This window comes from Apteryx rowi, unplaced genomic scaffold, assembly GCF_003343035.1.
Source record: "Apteryx rowi isolate R43461 unplaced genomic scaffold, aptRow1 scaffold_380, whole genome shotgun sequence".
In the NCBI taxonomy this organism is placed as follows: Eukaryota; Metazoa; Chordata; class Aves; order Apterygiformes; family Apterygidae; genus Apteryx; species Apteryx rowi.
In genome coordinates, this window is record NW_020450308.1 from 890218 (window position 1) to 903166 (window position 12949).

A 12949-nucleotide genomic window follows, 5' to 3' on the forward strand; every position below is an offset into this window, starting at 1 on the left:
GCCGCCGCCGCCGCCTCTCCCGCAGCCCCAGGGCTCCCCCGGCGCGGGGACCAGCGAGGGCAGCGCCCCGCCGCGCGCGCGGGCGGCCGTTGCTGGTGGCGGTTGCGGGCGGCCCCTCGGGGAAGGCTGCGCCGTGAGGGGACGCGGCGGAGGGCGGGCGGCGAAACGGGGGTCGCTTCCCGGGACGGAAAGTTGTGCCGGGAGAGCTCCCTCGCCGTCCGGGAAGGGCTTGTTGCTGCTGCGCCGCCTGCAGAAGGGATGAAATACACGATGGGAACGGTTTGTCGTCCTAACGTTTATCCTCTCGGTTTTGCGTCGTTGAAAGCACCGGTCCTGGGGGGGGGGGGGGGGGATTGTCTGGAAGAAAGCAATAAAAAGCAAGCGGCACTTTAAAAGTTAAACTGAGAATACTTAAATACTGTCTTAACAGTGCAGGGTAGGCAAAGTTTGGTCCATAGATAGAGATTACATGCCCCCAAGTCCTCTCCTGCCCAAGGTAAAGAAAGGGACTGGTCAATACAAGGTACTGGTTTGCCTCTGGGAGGAACCCCGTCTGCTCCTGGGGCAAGTTGCCACAGCCGTGCTGGAATAAACCCCAGCAAAGCGCATGGCTGGAAGAGTTAGCGTGACATTTGAAAGCAGTCCTCTAAACCTACTGCTTTCAGTGGTGTCAGGATTTCATCTAGGACAGTAAAAGTCACCCAGACATCAGCATATAGGTCTAAAACTCATGTTTCTGCAGGTACAATCGACATCCCTTCATTTCTTAGAGCTGTCATAGTGGTGGGTCAATTAAATCTCTGTTTTAAACATGCTTGAGCTCAAGAATTCTCCTCCTTTTGTCCCAGTGGACTTGGTGCAAATTCTGGCCCCGTTGCAATGAGTGTGGGTTGAGACCCAGATCTCACTGGAACCTGAGTTTGATCCTTAGTTTAGAAACTCTTTCCTTCAGTCACCCCGAAAGCACATAAGACTAAAACTGAAAAAAATATTACATACTGCTCCTACTTTGTTTTAAATAAAAGTGTCTGGATCTGCTCGCTTGTGATTGCAATAAAATTTAATTACAATAAAGATGGTTTTTTTCACTGTTCTTCTGGAGAGGAGGAGAAAGGGTGAAGAGTTAAAGATTAATTAATGTCTTTCATTAGAAAGATGTTTCCAAAAGTTTTGTTTCCAAAAGATTCTTCCAGTTTGAAATGCAAAAAGATGATACATTTCTGAACATGCCAGAACTGCGCTAGCTCTTATCCTAGGCTTTTGCCTTTTGTTAACCTATGAGAGGGCATGTACTGCCCCACCAGCCTGTCTCCACTGTTCCTTCCCTTGCGGTCAATGACAGTACTCTAGGGAGACATCTGCTCCACCGCTGCAGATAATTGGTATGAGTTTTGTCCGTAAAAAAGCTGCAAAAAAGTAAGACCTGGAATACAGACAAAAATATGGCTATCTTAAGTTTCTAGTAAACTTATTTCTTAAAACATGCCTTTGTTCCAAAGCCTCATTTTTTTGAACAGTTTAGTGCATTATTCACAGCTTGGTGCATATTCCATGTTATATTGTGAACATTACTGAAAGTATTGGTAAGAATTCTATTTTAAACTTTATGGAAAATACCTTTTAAGGTTTCAAATTGAAAATTGAGTTAAACTTACATTCACAATGCACATACACAGCATCCCAGCTTCTCAAAAACAGATCCACAGCAACCCCTCAGCTATGCTTTGTATTAGACCTAGGAAACTGTACCAACCACAAAACACGTTAATGTATGTGCTTAGAGGTTTGAGGTCAAATACAGAGGGAGACCAAAACCATGTATTGCAGATCTCACAATACCACACAACTGCCAAGCATCTTTCACATGCAACATGTAATACCCTGACATTAGATGAATTCTAGGATAGTTCTTCCTTGCCTGTGTCTCTGACATGCTTTACAGGAGCCAAACACTGCATATAGGAATGCTGTTACTCAGGAAACTTGCCTAAACCCTCTGCTGTGCAAACCATGTAGGTATCATAAAGCTCTATGCACTACTAGGCATGCCAGTCCATTAGTAGAAGAGGTGAAGACTTCAGGTACCACGAAGACATGTTTACAACAGCCTGGCAGTAAGATAAGGGTGGCTGTGCTATTTTAGAGTACTGAGAGTTTCTCAAGCCCACGTCTTTTCAGAGACACCCTTCTCAACCTATACTCAGTTATTCTGAATAGTGTTTGTAAGAGTGTCAGAGCAAAGGACTGGAAACTTGCCTCAGCTTCTTTGAAGATGGCAGCACCAAGTGATTATGCACAACATTAAGCCTAAAACTCATACTGATTTTTGCTGCATTGTCCTCTATCAGACAGTAGTAAGTTAGGACTAGTCTTTGTCCCTATTTGTGTGGCCCAAAATTAGTCAATAATGATATTTTTAGAAATATGTAAAGTAACTTAGTGTTCTTAAAAATATATCTAACCAGGTCTTGCAATTTTTTTCCCAGTAGATCAGGTAATCCACTGGAAGGTTTTATTTATATCTAGTACCACAAAAACATCCTCCTGCTCTAGATATTTAGTAAATTCAGAGCTCTTGAGGTTTCTTTCCCAATTGGTTTAGTCGGGATCTAGACTGGTCTTGTTTAGTTAATTCTAGCAGTACCAGTGTGTAGATAGGGGAAACCTTGAATACAATGCTGTTGTCCAAATTAATTAAGAAGTCAGTATAGCTTTCTGTTTTCCAGGTAGGTGCCCTTTATCAAGCTGAAGAGAAGTAATGCTCTCCTATCTGATCAGACATGGAGATGGTTCCTGCAGTATCAAGAGCAATGTGGGAAAAAACAGTTAAAGAAAACTTGTAGAATGCCCTAGCAAGCAGGAAAATTGTCACTGGGAAGACTGCTAGAGAAAATGAACATCTTAGCCCTGCGATTCACCTGGGACTCAGCTTGAAACTGAAGTCTGAGAAAAGAAAATTGAGGTTGCTATTACAAGAGGTCTTTGTTTATTCTCTGTAGGCGTGCAGCTTTCTTTAAAAATGTCTAAAGATGACTCTACTGGCATACAGGTTTCTATAAAAATACTCAAAGGTTGCCAAATATCTTTTTGTATGTTGAATTCATTGATGATTGAATGGCTGATATAAAATAGGCAAAAATCTAAATGGAACATGAGCTGTTTTGTTGCCAAATGCAATTATTTCTGTTTATACAGTGTTGTTGTGGTAGTGATTTTTTTTTTTTTTTTTTTTTTTGCCTGTAGACAGTCCTAATCTCTTCTTCCATGCCTAACAAATTGCTTTGAGCTAGCCAAAGTTTCAGGATCTTTAATCCTTGGAAATCAATGGTGATTTGTATTTTTAACCTATCTTTTCACCAATTAGTGGTTTTTTTTAGCATAATCTTTTTTTTTTCAGGAAAACTAACAGTTACTCATAGTAAAACATAACTGTCTGCCAGATTTTGTAAAGAGTTGCTCAATACATTAGAGTTGTAAAAAAGCAATATAAGCAAAAAAGAAAGTCAAGCTTCTCTACCAAATAAACTCCCCATGCAGGATCAGGGTTAAAGCAGAAGCACTGCAAAAAAAAAAGCCTGTTTGTTTGTATGGACTCGGAAATCTTGTTAAATAGCGTGTAAACCATCTACATAGATACAAACAGTTGTCTGCTGCAATGTGTCCATGTTCAAAGTATCTGTACAGCTCCTTTACCTACACACTATTTAATAACTGAAACTCAGACTGATAGCCCTTCTCAGCATTAGAGCCACAAAACTTAGATACTGCAGAACCCAACCTTTAATACCACAGTTATTGGAACAGAATATGGGGGGAAAGCCCATGTACTGAGCAAGGGACCACTGAAAGTCGGGCAACAGCAGGGCTGCAAGCAGACACCCTGTCCCACCCACAGCAGGGAGATCTCTCCCAAAGGCACATAGGACATGCGTGTTAAACTGCAGAGACAGGGACTGTCCTAGGCTTCTGCAGAGAAACTGCAATATGAAAAAGCAAGCCGCCTACTGGCTTAGGTGCCTCCAAGATTAGGTGGCTTCTCAGCAGGAGCTGTTAGATGGCTTTGGACATTTGGGACTTAAAGCAGCCTTAGGAAAAAAAATGCCATGTTTACAACCTTTATTGACCTAGCTTTCTGTTTACCAGAACAAAACTGAGTGGAGACTCACCCCCAAAGCACCTTCAAAACAGAACAGAAGTCTGAATTCAGGGTGCTGAAAAGCTTCTTGGTAAACATTTAGAATACAACACTGAGAATCAAGTAAGATTGCTGACAAGCTCCCACTCTGGAAAACACAGAATTAAGAAACCCACCTCAGACAGGCCTTCAAACAACTAATACTGAATATTTAGCCCTCAAGATGCAGTTTGTAAAGTGCAGTTCCTTGGCTGAAAATATCTAAAAGTGGCTAGGAAACACAAAACTTTATGATTACGTGCAGATTTCTTTTTTGCTTATTAACTGAAACTACATACAGATTCAGATTCTAATATTTTTACACAGTCAAAATTGTGCCTGACCGTCCCTGTCATATTGTTTTTCTCTCTTTCCATAATGGAGAGCAGCCTCTACATGTAAGCTATCGCTAGAAGAAGCAGCAAGTTGCCCTCTCTTTGCCTCCTCTCTTACAGTCTTGCTGACCTGGCTGCTAGCAATCAGGATCTTTGGGAGTCAGCAAGTTCAAACATTCTCTTGCAGAAATATTAATATAGTAGCTTCCCAGCCTGTCCGGATTTCTATGGCAGCAAAGGAAATACTCATTTTGATGCCCAATGGGCCAGTGCATGTTTATAACCAGGTGGAAGGAATGTGCCAAAAAATCACAGTGAAAAGTCTTGCCTTTTCCCATTGCGTCACATTGTTCAGGCCTTCAGCACACCCAAGGCATGACAGATACTACCTGGGACACAGTTTAACAAGAGCCTCAACCAGCAATCTGTCTTTTAATCTGAAGGATTAAAATCACAGGAGCATAAATCCACTGACTCATTTGATTTTGTCATTGACAGAAAAGGAAAAATGAAAACTGAGCTTGATTTCCTGATGCTGCCTAAAAATCTACACTGTAAAATGGTATAATCTCAATCTTTCCAAACCTGAAAGAGAATAAATATGCATTTTGTACTTTTACAGATACTGCATTCGTGTTTTGGCTTTAAGCACAAAATCAGTAGTTTTATCTCTCAGTTCTCTTATTTCAGAGAAGTTAAAGATGCTCACTGATGTTCTTTAGTATGCCTTGAGTCAGTTTTTAATTTACTTCTATCAAGAGCTGTGTAAAAACATACACTTAGATCCCCAGCAGGTCTGATAACTACTTCTGTCTGTAACCTAGTGTTTATATCACTGAGTTAACACCTGTCTTATAATGATTTTTGTGTTCTCTCTTGGTTAGCATACACTAAGCCGAACTAAAGGAAAATATTTTACAGAGTTTTAGTGAGAAGAGTAATCAGTAAAAATGCAGTGAAATGAATGCTCAGGGTTATTAACACGATTTCCTCTTAGAAAACAGTTGACATAGTGAGATGTTATTAAAAAAAAGCGCTAGTGAAAATTCTTTTTAGGCATTTAAAGTAGTAAGAAGGAATATGGACAACCTATACACAACAGATAATTTTTCAGAAGGATTTAAGTGCACCTAACAATGACACTATCAACTGATTCTAGGAAATGTTACAAAATATTTGTGTAAAAGCTAGTCGTTGTACAAAGTTGCCATATTTATCACAGAACCATGCCAAGAATTGAAGGTTTACTCCGTTTGAGAACATGCTGGCAGAGTGTTACTGCTTCATAATTCTAATTGAAAGACAGAGCCACTTAACATTTATGGAATAATGCTTCTAATTATGACGAAACATATTTTAGTAGCTATCTTTAGGAAACACATTCTGTAAAGAATCATTTTAAAATTAACTGTTCTTGAAACTGTTTGCGTCAGCATTTTTGTGGTGATTATTTTGAAGAGTTTGCCCCTATGCGATATTGGTGATCACTGTACAATACTAATGTGCTAATGTAAAGAAAACACCACACAAATAATCTGTACTGAAAATACTGTGGCAGCTGCATTCTCACAGGTTTGGTAGTTCAGGGTGCTAATATGAGTCATTTTATCACAGCATTACTAAGGAATAGGATCCAGTCTTTTTAACAAAGCTGAAGAGGTCTCAATGCCATTAAGTCTCATGAATGCTTGTGGGAAATTCATTATTTCAGTTTCTACAGGACTATTTATGGTCCTCTACAGTCTAAAGCACAATCCTCTCTGGAACAGAGCTAGTTAAAATGTTTTGGTCAAAATGCTTTTTCATCAGAATACCATTTTGCGAAAACTGCAGTTTTTCATGACAGTCTGTATAGTGGTTTTGGGAGGAACCTTTTCATCATTCCAGCTTGTATTGCTGGTCAAAATTTCAAAGCAGGAGGGAGGGAGAGGGAAAGAGTCACTGATCTTCCCCTAGGGTAATTCTTGATTATGTCCAGATTGTAGGCTGGCATTTTCTGAAACTACTTTATTAGCATGGGGCTTTGCATCGCTGGCAGAGGGAACCTCTACGGAAAAACAAGATGCACAGTCCAACGGGGTCAGCAGAGCTCTCACTTGATGTTATCCAGGTTTTGCTCATGGTGATCACTGTGCCCCACAGTGGGTCTCGAAAAAAAGAGCTCCAGTCCGTGACTGCCACAACACTACTCAAAACTTTGATAATTGTATGAACTGGCAAATGCTGCTTCAAACCAGGAAAAAAAAAAAAAAAAAAAAAAAGTCCCACATGCTCTGCAACATCCGTTTTGCAGACTGTGTCATGTATAAACCATTTTAGTCCCTGTAGTTGTGTGATAAATTCCTTGAATGGATGAGATCTGGCAAGACAGAGTATATACAAAGTGTATTTCATATGTCTTAACACACACGATTAGGACCACAAAGGCTACAGAAGTTTTCCTCTCTAACATGACTGTAGCATGCTCAGAGTGCAAAAGGAGCCAACAGCACATTTCCTACGTGCTTCCCATGCACTTTCACTGATCACTTCCACTGACCCTGTCAGGGCCAGCAGCAAGGTGGCAAAGCAGATGGCACAGGCTCTCCGCTGCTCAGGCCTCTCCAGAGGAAAAAAAAGTACTGGGGAAGGGAGAGGAAAATCAGGTATTGAATGTCATCTGAAATAGAAAGAAAATGAAAATAGGGTGAGAAGGTAACTCGATGCTTGAGTAGAGTGCGTAGAGAAAGGCTTGGGAATGTAAACAGAGGAATACGACAGTGTAAGCAGGGTGCTGAGAAAGGCAGCCGTGTCTCATGCACTGGCACAGTGGAGATTCACCAGTACCTCAACCTTAGGTTGATGGTGGAGATTTGCGGGCTGAAGAAGACTGGAAGAAGCAGAAAGGAGATGGGGGAATGATGAATGTTACTTAGATGGTGCATTGAATATCTTGGCTGCTGATTTCCTTGCTTTTTAAAATGCATGTGGGTGGAGAATGGTACTTACCAACCCCATGTCAAATGTGGCAATATTTTTGCATACATAAGTAAACTGTTGTAAGTGAAATTGTATCATGGCAAGTACTTAGATGGGGAGAACTTCCTGCAGTTAACTACTGCAACTTAAGTGTCCTTTGAGATATTCTTGCTTTATACTTTGGATTAATACAGTTTATCATTTTCACTCCAAACAAGTGGTCTACCTGATAATTTTAAACAGTCTATCTTTGCCCTTCCCTCATCTTCCAATTTAGTAATTCTGTATCATATAGCATGTCTCTTTTTCCTTTTATGACCAGATGCAAATTTGCATGTTTATAGGAAGTAGAGGGATCATAAAGAAATAAATTTTAGGGGATAGGATGTGCTAATGAAACAAAAAATACAGAAAGGGAGGATAAACAGTCCCATCAGATATAGCCAAGCTATAAGCCAAAGTGTATAATTTTACGCCCGGTGAATAAACATTTTTTTAATGGCTACTTGGTAAGTTATTACATTGCTTATGCTTAGTTTGCCAGTAGTGGGATGAGTAAACCATATAAAATGGCTTGTTTGGACTACAGAAAATAGGTTTTATAGTTTTACTTTTCTGCCAGTTGTACAGGGAGGAACACAGGTGAGTGCAGTACAGCAGCTAGATATAGGTAACATACAGACCAGGCAGAGGAAAATAGAAAATTTAAAACAGAATTCTAAGGTTAGAAGCTAGCACACACAGATTTCTTGGAGTTTTCTTAAGCTCATAGGAGGATTTTGCATGAACCTTTTTAAAGGGAAAGGAGAAAAAGCTTTTAATTGCATTTTCCAAAAAACCTAGAATTGATCCTTGTGGAAGACTTTTTCTATTCAGTGTTTGTTCCCAGTGTCCTTTTGTGAATGTCTGTCATCTCATTTACTTTAGAATAAATGGTATTGTTTCATATTGGTTGTGACTTTCTCTGAATCCTTTCTAACTGGTATGAAAATTACTGTTTTACATACCTTGGGAAGTCCTGGGAGTTACCAAGAGAGTATGTATAAAAAAGAGTGTAATTCATGTACCAATATAATAGCAGTGTCATCAAGAACAAGCCTTCAAACATTGCACTAATTAATTGCAAGACATTACAACACAGGAATGGCAGTAGAATATGTGATGTAAATTCATCTTTGTGCTCAAGTTCTTAGTGAGATAAGAGTTGAATAAATTGGACAAGCCATATGAAAGAAAGTTTTTTTAACCTTACAGACTTCATGTTTAAATCAGCTGCTTTTGCTTTCTTTCAGTCATTCCTGTCCTCTGTTTACAGCATTGCGTAGAGCTTTGGATTTTATTTTTAACATTCTAACTTATGTGAGAATCTTGATTTTCTCTACTTCTTTCATCCTGAAATATATGGGTCATTACTATCTCATCATCTCAAGTAAGTTCAAGGAAATACTTGTACCTGTTTTGAACAAGTCAGCAACCTTCACCCCTTTTCTGTCATTGTCACTGCCACTGTCACCACCATCACCATTATGAAAGGAGTTACAGAGAGATGATCTGATCTTTGGTGGGAGGCTGAGCCTGTTATTTTGGGAGGCTAGTGTATCCCCACAACTGGAGAAGTTCCTTTCCACCAAACAGTAGTTCTATTCTCTAGCCTAATGATAATGCATTTATTAAATTATTAAATTAGTATTTTTAACTAGTATTTATATTATATTACTGTTTAATATTCACATTGATTTGTAGTTATGTTTTTCAATAATTAATTAATTAATTTGATTAGGTTGAGTAGACTGCCATATTTCAGTTCCTGGACCTGGACCAGTATTTTTAGCCCTTGATAGAATACAGGTCCTGCTTGAGTGTGACTTTATACAGCCCTCTTTAATAGAGCCTTTGCTTCTGGTCCTTTGTTATTAGCTTGTGCATAACAAAAAATTTAGAGCGATCAAATTCACATACCCCTTGCCAGCAGAAATTGGAGCCTTTGTGAAGAAGTCTATTCTGGCCCACTCCCAGGGAAAAAATTAAACGTGTAGGATAGCTATAGAAAGTACAAAATCAGCGAGCTCCATATGCAGAAAGGAAAAGTTGCTTAAAGTGGATTTTCAAGGAATCTAGAAATGTCAGCCTGCTACCTTATGGACTGAAATAAAATGATAATCATGAGAAAATTGATTTGGGGTTAGTATATCAAAAGACCCTAGCACAACAGGTAATTAAATCATTTGAATTTATATTCTGTTGGCCTAATGATTAGTGAAGGGGCTTTAGAAGATTTTTTTCAAACTTGGAGTGGTTGTAGCTTTCAAGCTCTCAGAAGGAAGGCTTGGATGGCTCTCTGAAATTAGCAGAGCTAAATCTAGCAAGTTGAAGAACCAAGAGCTGGTAAAGCAAGAGATACAGAGGAGTCTTTCCTGATAATTATATAGAAAGGTTTGACAAGCCAATCTGCAAGTTATTAGGTATATGCAACAAGTTGAGAAGTAAAAAAGGTGAGGGGAGTGTAATCCCAATTCCAGAAAGTCTCCCAAGGCTTATGAGATAGTGTAGTGATGGCTCATTCATTAATGAGATCCTAAAATGCTAGCTGAAGTCCTTGCAAGATGGCCCAATAGAGTACATTGCAAAATGTCTACTTAGCAGTCAGGTAAGGCTCATCCATCATGAACAGGGACAATTTTTTTCAACTGTCAGATATTTCTGAAGCCACATGAGGATATAATGTAGCCTTTTGCCACCATCTCTCTAAATGCAAAGTATTTTTTGGGCTCTGCCTGTACTTCTGGAGTAATTTCACAATAAAATAGTGAAAACAAATAAACTAATACAATGCACTTCTAAAAGGACTGTGCAATTTTCCAAAACAATAGGCTGAATGATGATGCAGGAGGTCTCTTCTGGTCCCATAACCTGTGTCCCCAACTCACCTTACGTTGACAGTGCTCTAATTCATGTATTTAAGCATGAAAATGCTGTTATTCCTTAGGCTTAATTAATGGATTTGACACCATTCACAGTATTTAACTGGCTCAGATTAGAAATTCAAGGAATAAACAACCTCACATGTCTGTGGTTGCTAGAGATTTAATTGGCAACTCAAATGTATAAGGGCCGTAAAGAAAGTCATTGCCCTTGAGTTGTTGTTGTCAAAACATTGGTCACATATATATGTATACATATGTATACATACAAGGATTGGCCACTATCAGCATCATAGTACCACACACTTTTTCACAGTCCATCTTCCCATCTACTCCTCAGCCTCCGATGCCATTCCGTTGTGTTATCAAAAAGAACATTAAAGAATTATAGCACCTTGTCTACATTAGCACCCAAACTATTTGCAGCTTGGGTGTTTCCTACAGTGAATTCCAACCCCATTCATCCTGTTCTTTATCATGACTACGTTGCAAGATACATCTTTAAGTAGCTATATCAGCCACATGCATCACCACAGAGCACTGCTGAAGCTCTGAAAAGAAGTAAACAGCAAGTCCACATGTGGAATTTGGGAAAACCTTTCTTTAGCAAGGAACTGAGACCTTTTTGATACAGTATACTATGATTTGATGTGAAGCTGTGGGCCGTTTACTAGGAAACATCAGGTCTTGACATTCTTCCAGCTCTACACTTCTATGTTAGTCTGATGCTTGGAAGTTATAATAACTTGCAGTTACATGATTTTTGATTGCTTATTTTATTCCAAATAATGCTAAGAAATTTTGGCATTGTATTATACTACAACAGGCTAAGTATTGGGAAGGTAACATCTTTTTCCTATAAAATTAATTGGTATATGCAGACTTTAAAATGAGGCTTTTATGACACATTTTGCTGCTGCTTTCCATATCATACTCTTTTATAGCAGGTTTAGAAAAATGTATTAGTAGAAAACATTGGCTTCATAAAAATATGTAAGAGAGATCTGTATTTGTAAATTGAATGCATCCTGCAAATAGCAGGTTGTAAATCAGTTACTGTTTGGTCCTATACAAGAGGCATATCCTGTTCTTTTTCTGATTTTTAAGATAATATCAGCTTCTAATCTCAGTGAAATGCAATAAGTAATTGAAAGACTTTTCTAGAAAGTCTTGATTTTATAAGACTATAGGAACAAATTCTTTACTATACTCAAAGAGATGAAAGCCAGAACCACATTTTCAAAGACTACAAACTTGGAGCAACTATTCAAGTTGAATACTCTGAGATTTTTATTACTAATGAAAGGTTATTCTGAAGTTGCCATACTTTTTGAAGAAGGTGGAAGTGTTTGGATTTACATAAAATGGAATATTAACTTTCAGTAATCTGCAGCAGAACTGTAAATAACTGTAAAAGGTAAAATGCTAAGCTTAAAGCATCCTAAGAATTTTCTGTTGCAAGGATAAAGGCAGTATAACCATTAACTTGAGAAAAAATTAAAAGTCTTGAATATGTAGTAACAGACTGCATATTCATGAACTGAAACTATTATGAAGACTTCCAACAGAGATACTAACTACTGAAAGAATGACAGAAAATGTTTTTTTTTTAATCAAGCCAAACTGTAAAATCAGTATAAGCTTCAAATTCCCAAAATACTGTGAGAATAAAAGGTTAAAAAAAAACAGAATTAAAAAGTGGTTCTTTATTATGGCTTTTCCTCTCTACTCAGCATGTTTCTACAAACAAGGAAAAGAAGAGAAGACAACAAGAGAGCAGCACTGGGATGAAACAAATACCTAAGTTAACACTATTTCTGCAACCCAGAGTTATCAGTTAGACTGCAGTGTCTGGGATGTAAGAGTTTGCCAGCGTGCAGCACACGGATTAGGTCCAAGCTCTTCCTTTAATAATGGTAGTATGATATATCATTGTAATTTAAGTATGAATAGCAGTGCCCATTAGCAAAAATATATTTTGAAAGTTGATGTGAGCTAACCTCGGCAAATTGGAAGAAACAGCAGAATTTAATACTGGGTAAAAATTCTTAGCTATTAATTTGCTGTATAAGCTCTTTGAATGTCTTTTTTGAAGTAAATGTTTGTGTTGGTCTTTAGTTTCAGAGATGTTTCAAAAGACACTACTTATAACTAGGAAAGTGACAGATGTCTCTGAGTAGGCATTCAGAGAGCTCATTAAGATTTGGCCTTCTCTTGCTTACTTCTCTGGACTATAATTTTTTAATAATAAAAAAAATGATGCATATTCTTTTAATAAAATTACTTAGCGCTCAATTAATACATCCCTTCCTGCCTAGCAGCCTTAATAGAAATTCTACTGAAATCAATAGAGAAGAACTCCAGATGGGCTGGATCATGCTACAGATGAACTCAGAATGTGCAGTAAGTAGTGATTTAGCCTTCATAAATTTTAGCTTCTTTGACTGTACTGTAGATATTCTTCCTGTCGGAGTGGGGGGACGGGCCCGGAGTAACGATGAGTCTCAATGTGAGTATGGTCGTTCTCCCTTTATTCAAGCTTTTACAGAGTATATATAGAC

General features: G+C 38.6%; 1 protein-coding gene across 1 annotated transcript in view; it reads right to left on the bottom strand.

Annotated features, from left to right (window-relative positions):
- AVPR1A (arginine vasopressin receptor 1A) overlaps window positions 1–12949 on the bottom strand; it is a gene marked incomplete at its 5' end in the record, with an annotated part of 17331 nt that overhangs the window by 3170 nt on the left and 1212 nt on the right. The gene's annotated exons all lie outside the window — the stretch shown is intronic.